Source organism: Apium graveolens, chromosome 10, assembly GCF_009905375.1.
Source record: "Apium graveolens cultivar Ventura chromosome 10, ASM990537v1, whole genome shotgun sequence".
NCBI lineage: Eukaryota > Viridiplantae > Streptophyta > Magnoliopsida > Apiales > Apiaceae > Apium > Apium graveolens.
Window position 1 is genome coordinate 169,494,252 of NC_133656.1, and position 15,078 is coordinate 169,509,329.

Sequence of the window (15,078 nt, forward strand, 5' to 3'; positions counted from 1 at the left end):
AGTGAAAGTTGCTTCATCCAAAGGTTTAGTAAAAATGTCAGCTAATTATTTTTCTGTTGGAACAAAAATAAGCTCAATGGTACCATTTGTAGCATGTTCTCTAATAAAATGGTATCTTACATCAATGTGCTTTATTCTAGAATGATTAATTGGATTAGCAACTATAGATATAGCACTAGTATTGTCACACATGATAGGAATTTTGTGTAACACTAGGCCATAATCAATTAGCCAATTTCTAATCCAAAGCACTTGATCACAACAACTTCATGCAGCTATGTATTCAGCCTCTACTGTAGAAGTTGAAACATATTGTTGTTTCTTGCTATATCAGGATACAAGTCTTTGTCCAAAAAATTGACAGCTTCCACTAGTACTCTTTCTGTCAACCCTGCATCCAGTAAAATCTGCATCTGTGTAACCAACAGCTTCAAAATCAGTTCCCTTAGGATATAACAATCCCAAGTTTGGAGTCCCTTTCAAGTATCTGAAAATCCTCTTCACATCCATCAAATGTGATTCTTTTGGATTGGCTTGAAATCTTGCACACAAACATGTAGCAAACATGATGTCTGATCTACTTGTATTTAAATAAAGCAATGATCCAATCATCCCTCTATAGCTTGAAATATCTACACTATTGCCCTTTTTATCTTCATCCAACTTTGTTGTAATAGACATAGGTGTAAATGCAGGTGAACAATCAACCATGCCAAACTTTTTCAATAAATTTTTAACATATTTAGTTTGGCTGATGAAGATTCCATCACTTCTTTGACTGACTTGAAGTCCAAGAAAGTAACTTAATTCCCCCATCATACTCATTTCATATTCACTCTGCATAAGCCTGGAGAATCTTTGGCAAAACTTTTCATTTGTAGAGCCAAAGATAATACCATCCACATAGATCTGAACCAGAATCATATCATCACCATGTTTCTTGTAGAAGAGAGTTTTGTCCATAATACCTCTTGTAAAACCATGTTTAAGTAGGAATTCTGACAAAGTATCATACCAAGCTCTAGGTGCCTATTTTAGTCCATATAGAGCCTTGAGTAACTTGTACACAAAATCTGGGAATTCTGGATCTTCAAAGCCAGGTGGCTGTTGCACATAAACCTCTTCTTCTAGCTCACCATTTAGGAAGACACTTTTGACATCCTTTTGATACACTTTAAAATTTGAATGTGCAACAAATGCTAGAAAAATCCTTATTGCTTCAAGTCTTGCAACTGGAGCAAAAGTTTCATCATAATCAATTCCTTCTTCCTATGAGTAGCCTTTAGCAACCAGCCTTGCCTTGTTTCTGGTAACTAAACCATTTTCATTCATCTTGTTCCTGAACACCCATTTTATTCCAATTACACTTCTGTTCTTAGGTGCAGGAACTAACTCCCAAACTTTATTTCTTTCAAACTGATTCAGCTCTTCCTGCATGGAAGATATCCAATCAGTATCCATTAGAGCTTCTACAATTTTCTTATGCTCTACTTGAGACAGAAAGCATGCATATAGGCACTCATTAGCAGTTGCACTTCTAGTCCTTACACCAGCATTAGGATCACCAATTATTGCATTTTAATTGTGACTCCTATCCCATTTTATGGTGTGAATTTATTGACTGGTGCCTTCATCATTTTCCTCATTATTTGTGTGACTGGTAGATTTTTCTTCTCTTTCTCCCCTGAGTTTGTGCAATCAAATTCAGGTGTATGAGATGAGCTTCTATTTTCATGATTTTCCTGTTCAGTAGTCTCTTCATTCATCATCTGTTGTGCATTGTCTTCATCCTCTTCATCAGAATCATTGTTAATGTTGAGATTTTCAAATGCAAGGGCTTCAGCTTCATTTTCATCAAGGCATTCCAAGCCTGGACACTTGTCATCATCAAAGGTCACATCTGTGCTCTCCGTGAATTTATTTTGATCAATTACATAGACCTTGTAGGCAGTTCTCTCCAATGAATATCCCAGAAAAATTGCTTTAAAAACCTTTGAGTCAAATTTTCCCATATATTCAGAGTTGTCTTTTAAAATGTAACACTTACTTCCAAACACATGAAAATGCTTTATAGTAGGCTTTCTCTTTGACATGATTGAGTAAGGTGATTTTCCATGAACCTTGTTAATGAGATATCTGTTTTGAGTATAGCATGCAGTGTTTACAGCTTCTTCCCAAAAACTAGTTGGCAGATTGGCATCTTATAGCATTGTTCTTGCAGCTTCTACTAATGTTTAGTTCTTTCTTTCAACTACCCCATTTTGTTGAGGTGTTTTAGCAGTAGAGAACTCGTGAACAATGCCTTTGTTTTTGCAGAATTCACTTAATGTTGCATTCTGAATTCTGTTCAATTATCACTTCTCAATCTCTTCACACAGTTTTGATCTTCAGCCTGTTTCTCTATCTTCTTTAAGTGCTCAATTATGATGTGTGGGGTTTCATCTTTAGAATGCATAACTTCTACCCATGTATATCTTGACTAGTCATCCACCATCACAAGTGCATATTTGTTCCTTGAAATTGATAAGACATTCACTGGTCCAAACAAGTCTATGTGAATAAGTTGCAATGGTGCACTTATGAAATTCACAATTTTTGGCTTGTGACTTAATCTTTTCATTTTTCCTTTCTGACAGGCTTCACAGACTTCAATTTAAGCAAACTCTAATTTTGGCATGTCTCTCACCAACTCTTTCTTGACTAGAGTGTTGATTGCCTTGTAGTTTAGATGTAAGAGTTTCTTATGCCATAACTTGCTTTACTCTATGGATGCCTTGATGTAGAAGCAAGAAATTCCATCCTTATTTGTTGAGTTTAAGTCTGCAACAAATAAGCTTCCTTTCCTTGCTCCTTTCAGAGCAACTTCATTGGTTTTCTTGCTGATGAAAATACATTCTTCTTTGTTAAATAGAACTTTAAAACCTTTATCTGCAAACTGGCTGACACTGAGAATATTTACTTTAAGACTAGCTACCAATGCTACATCATCAATGACAATATTTCCAGAAATAATCTTTCCATATCCCATTGTGAATCATTTGATGTTGTTTTCAAAGGTCACCAAAGGGCCAACCTTCTCCTCAAATTATGATAGCAGGGCCTTATCACCTGTCATATGCTTGGAGCATCCACTGTCTATGATCCATATGACCTTCTTCATTTTGCCCTGCACACAATAATTTTTAAGTGTGTTTAGCAACCCAAGCAGTATTGGGCACTTTCTTCTTGTTAACTGATTTAGCAGAAGTATGAGTAGTTTCAGATAAAATAGAATTCATTGACTGTTGTGCATTTTTTCTATCTGTTGTAGACCCAGTTTTTGTTTCTTTGAGGTCTACTCTCAGCTTGTGGCAACTTTTCATCACTTTCAAGTTGCAAGGGATACAATCAAACTTGTCACAGAATGAGTAGGGATCTTTTGCATCTGCTTCATTGTATTTGCGGGCTCCTTCAACTGGCTTGCTAGCAGCCTTTTTACAAAGGTGAATTAGGTGATTCACAGAGCCACATTTTTCACATTTCTTTCTTGGAGCATCTGCAACATAAGCAAAGTTGTTGCTTCTATTTATCCCAATTTTCCCATTTCTATTTTCTTCTTCTTTCTTGCATCTTCAGTCATGGTTTCTTTGACATGTGTCTTGAAACTTTGTTTATCCATGAGCTTCTCTTCAGCTTTGGAAGATTGAGTTGCTTCTGCATTTTTCTTCTCATTATCTTGATCAGCAATTTCTTGTTTGATGATCAACTCTTCTTCACTGAAGTTGACTTCACATACCTTGAACATAGGTGATATTACCTTCTTCAGCATTGCTGGAATATTTTCATTTTATGTTGTTTTTCCTTTGTCACCTATATCTTTCTTCTTGCTATTCAAGGCATCATAATCAAGACCAACAACAATATTTGCACATGGCTTGTTTTTCTCATGGTATTGTCCAACCAACTCAGATGCATTCTTGTAGGACTTCTGAAAGGAATATGTCCTAAGTCCAATCATGTATTAGGATTTAGGAATAACTCTTTATATAATATGTTTTGATTTCATTGATTTTAATAAAAAGACTCGTTTTGTTTTTATTACGGGCTTTATCTATTTAAGTGTTTAAATAAGATATACCATAGTTTAGAGTAAAGCTTTTTATGGATTATGATGAGATCATAATAGTGAGACCTAAAAAGATGATAACTCTAAACTTAAATAGTTCCTGATCGTAGGATTACTAACTGGTAATTAATAATCCGCAGAGATCGGTACATACTATGCTTGCTTCATTATGAAGTATGTCTGTTCTCATAGACATTTGTGTGGTGACACTATAGCTAGTATGTAGGTGCTTATTATGGAATAAGTTCACTGAACATGACTCGCACAGCTGAACAACTGATGGAGTTCACTCACGTGTCAGCAGTTGTTCACATAGTGATAGTTGTACAAGTATCCTTAGACTTGAGGTCATCATAGTCATCTTGTGTACACTGAACTATGCTTTGGTTTAGTTCTTAGTCTCCAGGGACAATTATTAGGGCTCTTCTGGGTATAGGAATTTTTACACGAAGATAGTGTATGATCAATAAAGGATCTACCCCTTCCAGTGAAGGAAGCGAATGTTAAAGGCTGATCCACTTATGCTAGTTCAGGAATCTCTGGCCAGAGTAAATGAAATTAGAAAGGAGTTTCTAATTTGCATAGAACTACGCATAGTAAATGGTAAGCAAAGTGATTGAATTAGATAGGCTTGACACGAGATCCATGCCTTGTATTTAATTGGGACATTGTAGGGTAGAAGGAGTTTATTGTACGGTAACTATTCACTGAATAGGTTCTTGGTATTCTAAGCAGTGAATTCATATTATCCGGATAGTCGCGATATGCTGAGAAGTATCCCTCACGATGTAGAATAAATGTGATTAATTAATTAATCATATTTAATAAATAAGAGAATTTATATAAATAATGATAAAATAGTTTTATTATTATTTATTTCTACTACCGGCTTAATATTGAACCTACAGGGTCACACCATAAAAAGAGAATGATTTAATGGTGGAGGAATTAATTAATAATGGCTGATAAATATTTATTTATGAAATAAATAATTAATTGGCAAATTTAATAATTGATTAAATGAGATTTAATTTATTATAAATTAATTAAGAAAAATTCTTAATATTATTAATTAAGGATTTAATTTTTGGAAATTAAATCAAGAGAGAGAATTATTTCTAAAGTGTTTAGAAAAAGGATTAATAATTAAAAGGTGTTTTAATTATTAATGAGAATAATAAATGGGATAATAATAATATTATTTATGGGAAAATTTCAGCTGAAAATTTTGCCTATAAATACACTATTATAGACCCTATTTTATTGGAACCCACATCAAACCCGAAAACCCAAAAAGTTTGGAAAACCCAATTCTCTCCACCTCCTTCCTCCTCCTTAATATCATTTTCTTGGTGGATACCGGTGGAGTGCTTCACACTTGAGGAGCAACTGCTAAGGATCTCTTATCATTGTCTCCGAATTATTTTAAAAGGTTAGATTCGATCCCTCGAATTTTTATTCACGATTTATATGCTTTTATTTGGATTTTGTATGTGTAAAAGTGTTTTGCCATGCCCCCGCTGTGTTAAAAATCCAACAATGGTATCAGAGCATAGGTTGTATGCATATAGATCTGTGGTAAAAATTTCAGAATTTTATGTGCTTGTATGAATTAATTATGATTTTTACAAGTTATATCATGGATTAATTTTGTCTGATGAGAAATCGTTTCTCATAATAATTTTGAATGTTGATCTGGGTTCTACAAGTGTTTTAGATCGTCTGGATATTTTTTTCATAATTTTAGGATGTATAGATTTTTTATTATGAATTTTTGAAGTTCTTACAATTAAATTCGTAATTAAATAAATCATATATACATATATATAAATTGTTTGTAAGTTTGTATATATATCTGTACTACATCTGTGTGTTGTCTGTACTTTGTCTGTTGGCACGGAAAGAAAGATCAGAGAAAAGCAATGTCAGGCGCGCGCGGCGATCGAGGAAGAAAAGGCGGCGGCGGCTGCTGAAAAAAAAATAGGGGTGTAACGAATTTCGGGAATGCGTTACACACCTGTGGCGCATTCACGGAATGCGTTACACCCTTTAATGGCTTAAAAGGTGTGTAACGCATCACCGGAATGCGTTATAGGGCTTGTAACGCGTTCCTGTAATGCGTTACAGGCTGTGTGTTGATTTTAAAATTGATTTTCTGGGAGTTTCGTAACTCCGTTTTTGGCGTGCAATATACCGTTGGATTCGTTTTTCCGAGACGGATCTAATGGAGTGATCAATTTTAGTTTATATAAAAGTTTTGAACTGTTTATATTTCCATGAAGTGTTTTAAAGCTGTTTTTGACTGTTTTTAATTGTTTTTAAATGCTTCATGTGATACATAGAGATGTATAATGCTTAGACTAATGTGCTAGATGATGTAACATGCCTACCTTGATGTTTATTCATGTTGATATATGTGATATATGCTTAGTTTATCATGTGATGATAGATTTAGGTGAACTTAAATAAACATAAGGCGTTTGTTAGACAACCTAGTATAGTGAAATTGTTTCATAACCTTAAGAATAATATTATGAATACAATCATGAGATTCTTGTGTTTGTGAAACACGTAATTGAATATGAATTTTCGATATGAGAGAAAGGATGATTCTGTCAACAACAGATTTCTATCTGTAAGAAAGGGTTATAAAGTGACGCATCTTGACAATGCTCCACCCGATCTGGGAATCATCTGATTATTGATTATTAATTTGAAATATTTAATTTAAAAGGAAGAATCTCTTTATAATATGATTATGATTGTAACGTAATATAATCCCTCTAAAATTAAATAATATCAAGTAGTAATTGGCCAATGATACAACGAGCTTGTGTCGGTCATAGCCTTCCAACATGGTAGAAAGTAGTTCTTATTTTTGAATCATTGTCGTTTCGTGCCACAGCCGAGGGCTTTGATTTTGAAATAAGAAATACTTGTCTATTACATAGAGATGTGTACATTGAATAAGAATCTAAAGGTCGTTACGTGCCACAGCCGTGGGCCTTTGGGGACTGATTCAATTGTACGGAATGTTGGGTTAGACTTGACTTAGAATATTGAGTTTGTCGTGCCACAGCCATGACTCAATTATTCAAGAGGCTAAAGTTTGATTAGGGAATAACATTAGATGTAATTGACAAGAGTTGTCTGCCTATTGAACATTACATGGCGTTTCGTGCCACAGCCGGGGTTGTGTAATGGAATGTAGGATCCCTATTCCCACTAGCATTATGAATGCTTTATTTTTCATGTAGGGGGTTGAATATATTAGGAAAACTAGTGGGAGCCACTTATGAATAAAGACCCGATTCATATAGTATTTTGAAATGAAATCGAATATTTGCTAAGTGTTGTTATGTGTTTATCATTTACAGATTTACTTTGTACGTTATGTCTTCTGCACTATCACTTAGGAGCATACTGGATGCTCACAAATTGACTGGTCCTAATTATGCTGACTGGCTTTGAAACTTGAGAATTGTTCTCAGGATTGAGAAGCTGGAATACGTGATTGACTCACCTAAGCCTACTGAACCTGCTAGTGATGCACATAATGATGAACATGTTGTGTATCGTAAGTGGATAGATGATGCAAATGTTGCTCAATGCATCATGCTAGCTTCCATGAACATTGAGCTACAGAAGCAACATGAGCATATGGATGCTCACACTATCCTAATGCATCTACAAGATTTGTATGATGTGGCGGGGAGGACAGCTCGATATGAGATATCGAAGGAGTTGTTCGGTTGTAGGATGTCTGAGGGATCATCTGTGAATGACCATGTACTTAAGATGATCAATTTGATTGAACGTCTTGGACAACTTGGTTTTTCCATGGATGGGGAGCTGAGCCAAGACTTGGTCTTGCAATCGCTTCAGAGTTCGTTCTCGCAGTTTGTTGTGAACTTTCACATGAATAAGTTGGATGTCAGCCTGCCTGAACTCCACAACATGTTGAAGACTGCGGAATCGAATTTTCCCCCTAAGAAGAGTTCTGTTCTTCTAATTGGTGAAGGTTCCAATCCTAAGAAAAGGAAGAGGAACTCTTCCAAGAAGAAGAAAGTAGGTGAAGAAAACGCCGGTTCCACCAAAAGCTGAAGACCCCAAGAGCAAAGTTGTTTGCTTTCACTGTAACAAGGTGGGGCACTGGAAGAGGAACTGCAAGGTTTACCTTGCAGAATTAAAGAAGAAGAAGGGTAGTGAGACTACCGCTTCTGATTCAGGTATGTTCATGATAGAAGTGAATATGTCATTAAATCAAATTTCTACTTGGGTATTATATACCGCCTGTGGTTCTCATATCTGCAATTGTTGCAGGGACCAAAGAGAAGTAGGACTCTTGAGGAAGAGGAGGTGATTCTACTGATGGGAAATGGAGCAAGAGTTGCTGCTGAAGATGTAGAATCATTTCATTTACATATGCCTACGGGCAAGACTATTATTTTAAATAAGTGTTATTTTGTTCCCTCGATTGTGAGGAATATTATTCCCATGTAAGACTTGGCTGGATTTTCATTTATTATTGAGAATAATGAATGTTCTATTCTTAGAGATAATATTCTCTATGGACGTGGTACTTTAAATAATGGTTTGTATGTATGTGACATAATTTACTTCAGATTGAACAAACTAATAAAAGAAAAGGGATGATGAAAATCTCACTTCATAGTGGCACTGCAGTCTCCATTTAGTAGACATGGAGAGAGGACTGCAAATTTGCTAGGAATGGTACACACAGATGTATGTGGACCAATGTCTAAGCAAGCCATGGGTGGATTTTCATACTTCATTACTTTTATAGATGATAGATCTAGATTCGGATATGTGTTTGATGAAACACAAGTCTGAGGCCTTTGAAAAGTTCAAAGAATATAAGTATGAAGTGGAGAAACAACCAAACATAGTATTATAATTCTTCGATTAGATCGAGATGGTGAATACTTGAATAGAGAGTTTCTGGATTATCTCGAAGTAAATGGTATAGTCTCCCAGTGGACTCCTCCAGATTGGTATCTGAAAGGAGAAATCGAACTTTGTTAGACATAGTTCGGTCCATGATGAGCTATGCAAATCTTCCAGTATTCGTATGGGGTTATGCATTGGAAACCTCAGCATATTAACTGAATAAGGTGCTTTCCAAAATATGTTCCTCAAACTTCGTATGAGATATGGAAAGAAAGGAAACCGAGTCTTAAACACGTTAAGATTTGGGGATGTCCAGCTTATGTCAAGTAAGTTGACCCAGATAAGCTGGAATATCGATCCGTAAAATGTAGTTTTGTGGGATATCCTAAAGAGACTTTAGGGTATTACTTTTGCACCGATCATCGGGTGTTTGTCTCCAGACATGCTACCTTCTTGGAAAAGGAGTTTATTCTTGAAGGAAACAGTGGGAGCAAAATTGAACTTGATGAAGTTCAAGAAGCACAAACTACTACGGATCAAGTGGAAACACCTGTTCTGACTGAACAACCTTTTGTGGAACAGCCCATTCATAGATCAGGGAGAGTGTCTCGCCAACCTGAGAGGTAATATGGCCTTGTCATTGAGAATGACAATGAGTTGTCTATCATTGATGATGACGACCCTGTGACCTATAATGTGGCTATGAGTAGTGTTGACTCAGAGAAATGGCATAGTGCCATGAAATCCAGAATGGAATCTATGTATACAGTATACAAAAGATAGATTATAGCAGATGGCCAGGTGGAGACCTATAAGGCCAGGCTTGTGGCAAAAGGATTCAAATAAAGGCAATGGATTGACTTTGATGAAACCTTTTACCTGTAGCCCTGTTAAAATCAGTTCGGATTTTGCTTGCGATTGCTGCTTACTACGACTATGAGATCTGGCATATAGCCAGATGGTTTTCTTTCCGAGGGAAATGAAAACCTAGTGTGTAAGCTACTGCGAACCATATGTGGTTTAAAGCAAGCTTCTCGTAGATGGAATATCCGTTTTGATGAGACAATCAAAGAGTTTGATTTTATCAAAAACGTAGATGAACCATGCGTTTACAAAAGGGTTAGTGGGAGCGCGGTTACATTTCTTGTATCATATTGAATTAGAGTTGACACACATAACAACATAGCAGACTCACTCACAAAGCTACTTTATGAAAGTCACTTTGATCGTCATAAAGACAAGATGGGTATTAGATACCAGAGTGATTGGCTTTAGTACAAGTGGGAGATTGAAAGGAATATGTCCTAAGTCCAATCATGTATTAGGATTTAGGAATAACTCTTTATATAATCTGTTTTGATTTCATTGATTTTAATAAAAGACTTGTTTTGTTTTTATTACGGGCTTTATCTATTTAAGTGTATAAATAAGATATACCATAGTTTAGAGTAAGGCTTTTTATGGATTATGATGAGATCATAATATGAGACCTAAAAAGATGATAACTCTAAACTTAAATAGTTCCTGGTCGTAGGATTACTAACTGGTAATTAATAATCCGCAGAGATCGGTACATACTATGCTTGCTTCATTATGAAGGATGTCTATTCTCATAGACATTTGTGTGGTGACACTATAGCTAGTATGTAGGTGCTTATTATGGAATAAGTTCACTGAACATGACTCGCACAGCTGAACAACTGATGGAGTTCACTCACGTGTCAGCAGTTGTTCACATAGTGATAGTTGTACAAGTATCCTTAGGCTTGAGGTCATCATAGTCATCTTGTGTACACTGAACTATGCTTTGGTTTAGTTCTTAGTCTCCAGGGACAATTATTAGGGCTCTTCTGGGTATAGGAATTTGTACACGAAGATAGTGTATGATCAATAAAGGATCTACCCCTTCCAGTGAAGGAAGCGAATGTTCAAGGCTGATCCACTTATGCTAGTTCAGGAATCTCTGGCCAGAGACACGAGATCCATGCCTTGTATTTAATCGGGACATTGTAGGGTAGAAGGAGTTTATTGTACGGTAACTATTCACTGAATAGGTTCTTGGTATTCTAAGCAGTGAATTCATATTATCCGGATAGTCGTGATATGCTGAGAAGTATCCCTCATGATGTAGAATAAATGTGATTAATTAATTAATCATATTTAATGTAACACCCCCAGATCTGGGGTCGGGGATCCGGGTCGTCACGGTCTTTCTTTCCACGATATCACTTCACTTAATTAATAATAATAACCTTATGCTGTGACCCCACACTAACACACACCACAACCCGTTATAGTCTCAGAGATGAAATTGAAATAAGAACAAGTCATTGAATCCACAATTTAAAAGTTATTACAACCCAAAATGATTACTTGATAAATTTACAGTTAATTGCCATTATCTGCCACAAGTTATAATTATACATAATTGATTCTCAAAAGTAGATGGTCTGATCTACAATAGATCTACCTCTGCAGCCATAGCAGCTACCACATCATCGGGAAGACGCGGAACGCTTCCCATGCGCTTGCGCTGGGTCTGCTGGAGTCTGGCCATCTTTCCTAACTGTTGTTGTGTGATGAAGAAATAAAGCAAGAGTGAGCCTTACAGCTCGTAAGATAATATATAGTGATAACAATAATACAAGTATTTAAATGGATACTTACTAGAATTCTTTATCATGAGTAAGGTAATTACTTACTGGATATAAGTTTTAAAAGAAGATGAAGTTACCAATTACTTCACTATACTTATACCATTTTTTTAGAAATCTACTTGAACTACTACTGTTCGAAGTATAATAAGATTCACGAGGTCATCCCATAGATGAGACCATAAATAAAACTTGAAAATATTTGATCTTTGAAATATTTTGAAAAGAAATGAAGTTACGAGATACTTCATTCAATGGATACACCAATAAAAATGTTTGACCCTGTCAATGCTTCGGCAACCACCCATTAGTAGCCTTTCGATCGAAATGCTACGGGTAGTGTTGCAGAATTATCCAAATGGATGATGAACTCATTACGGGAGTTTGCCGCGCCAGGAAGACCACTTACGATGATCAGTCGTAGTAGTACAACCCCACCATTTTCTACATATAGAGGAGAACCTGTCGGATTTACTTGTCAACCGAACACTGAACTCCTAAGGAATGGACCGCCTTAGCGGAACTTCCAGGCCATTTGGGCCAATATAATAAGGCTGGGCCGGCGCCACTCGACCACTTACACCACTCCTAGTTCAGATGAAATCCATGACTCTGAAACGTAAAGCTCGTTCCCCCTTTCCCCAAGTAGAAACTTGTTGATACGGCTCCACCAAGAAGTCGTATCTAGTTGGAAAGGATAACTCACCGATATTTCCCAGGCGATGCCTGTTAATGGATTAACTTGTTCCAAGAATTTTACTTCCCGAGTGTTGGGAAAGTAATCGATTCATTTAACAAAACAGCAACCTTGTTGCGAATATAAAACACACCACAGAGTCGGATCCCTCAGGTTTTGAGCGAGTATTTAAATCCCCTTCGAAAGGAGGATCTTAAATATAAAAATGAGTGTTGGGATCCGCTCTAACTTTTAAAAATCATTTTGAAGACTCGCAAAACATTTTTAAGAATGTTTGGAGTGATGCTGATTTAACAAAATAAATCAGTCCCAATATATTAGAAAATATCTGAATATTATTATTTAAATAATATTTCCATAAAGAATAATCTTTATAAAAATAATTAAAATAGAAGTTTTGAAACTTATACTTGAAATGAATATTAAATATCCAAAGATATACCTATACGAAAGTACTATCTTTATTTGAATAATCAAAAGTGAGTTTGATTATCGACACCTTATTCTTTAATAAAATAAAGAATATATCTCAGCAAATAATCGGAGTCATAGATCCTCAAATGAATATTCAAATAATATTCAATAAATAAAATAAGCTGAGTCATAAGCCCTCGAATGAATATTATAAATAATATTCATTAAATAAAATAAAGGAGTCATACATCCTCAAATGAATATCCAAGTAATATTCAATAAATAATATAAAGGAGTCATAAGTCCTCGAATGAATATTCAAGATAATATTCATTAATAAAATAAAGCTATCGAATAAACCTTATTCGATTAATAGTTTTGAAAACTATAACCATATATATATATAAATATATATATATACATATATACAAAAATCTACTCGGGATCCTCGACTCCCGGTTTTAGAAAATGTTTTCACCTTTGGGTCCCTATACTAAGGGTATATGCAAATTACCGCTATCCTCTAGCATAGGTATTATCAACTGAATCAACAATTATATATGGAAAGAATATGAAACAGGCATGCATATATATATACCATAGCAGCATGCTTCAATATAAAATAACATTTGCTAATTAACCAACATGCATCTATCGCAAGATAATGCATATATACATATACATCACAACAACAGTATAACGGGTAGAAAACTTGCCTGAGCGACTTGGGGTGATAAAAGGCTCGGGACGAGTCTGGTAACCTATAAACAACAAGTAAGTTGGAATTAAACCAAAGTCACTTGTAAATCTATACTTTAACTAACTTAGACTTTAACGCTTGTTTTGCGCTCACTGATTCGCTTAAGTCACTCGGGTACCCTCGGCTCCACCATTTTTAATAATTTAACCTTTACGAGTCTTAATGTGATTCCTTCGCGAGTGTCTTACCAACTGCCTAACACACTTACCATAAATGTTTCATACATTAATTAACCCTTTTTGGTCTTTAACCTATGTTTCAAAGTAAAGCGAGGGGAAAAGTTTCGTTCGCGAAATGCCGTTACTTGAAACGGTCGTTTCTCCTAAACCGTGCATCGGAATCGAACGAACTACATATCAAAACGAAGCTCGTAACATGAGCTATCTAAAAATGGCAATGGTCATAATCTAGCAGGGGGTACTCGGGTCCTAATGTTATGCACAAAAACAGTCTAAAGAAAATCGGACGTTACGACGGCTATGTTTACGCGATTTCCCAATTTTAAACCATTCAAAACCAACCCAATTCAACCTCAAATCCAACATACAACCAACATCCATCCTTATCACATCATAACAACCCTAACCAATTCAATTTTAACATTCATACTTATGCCTAAGCTTAACTTTAACCATACTTAAGTTCTTTTAACCAAAACCACAACATTTACCATTCCATTTCACTACCATTTCAAATCCCAAACTCTAATCACAACAACAAGCTACAATATCACCCTACTAATCAAAATCATCTTATAATACATAGGAATCTAGGGTTTGGAGATGGTATACCTTCCTTGAAGTGGTGGGAGGAGCTAGGAAGCCATAAGAAGTCTTAGGAATGCTTGGATCTTCAAGGAAAACAAGAAAAATTTCAAGTTAAAAACTTGAAAAGACTATTCATAGTCTTCTTCTTTGATTAAATGAAGAAGATGGAGAAGCTTAAACTCATGATATAGCCCTAACTAAGCATGAAGATGATTAGGGAATTAACTCACCAATTTAGGAAGCTTGGATCTTGAATTTTTGAATTTCCTTGCCTTTTGAATAGTAAAAAGCCGAGAGCAAAGATGAACAAGGCCTTGGTTTCTTTTTGATTTTGATGAAGAATGAATTTGCTTGGCTTGGTTGATTTGCTTTTGTGTTTGATTTAGTCAATTACCTTGTTGCCCTTGAATTTGTGTGGTTCTCATTCAACCACACCTCCTTCCTTCCCATGTCATGCTTGTGTCATCCTCATGATGTCATCCTCCCCTCCTTGTCCCCTTCTCATTGGTTGGGTGACATCATCCTCTCTAATCCCTTTGATTAACTTCCTAATTGTTTGCCTAATGACTGCTGATATGTTATACAGTTCGCTTAACTTTCGTTTTCGTTTATCGTTTGAAGGATCATACCCGGGATCTTATTACTTAGGTTCCCTTAACCTTTCTCAATACATTATATTTCTTTTTATGATCCTCTATCATAATCCTTTAATTTAAATCCTTTTTATCCTGTTACCTTATACTCAATTCTCTCCGTATCTAGTAGATTTC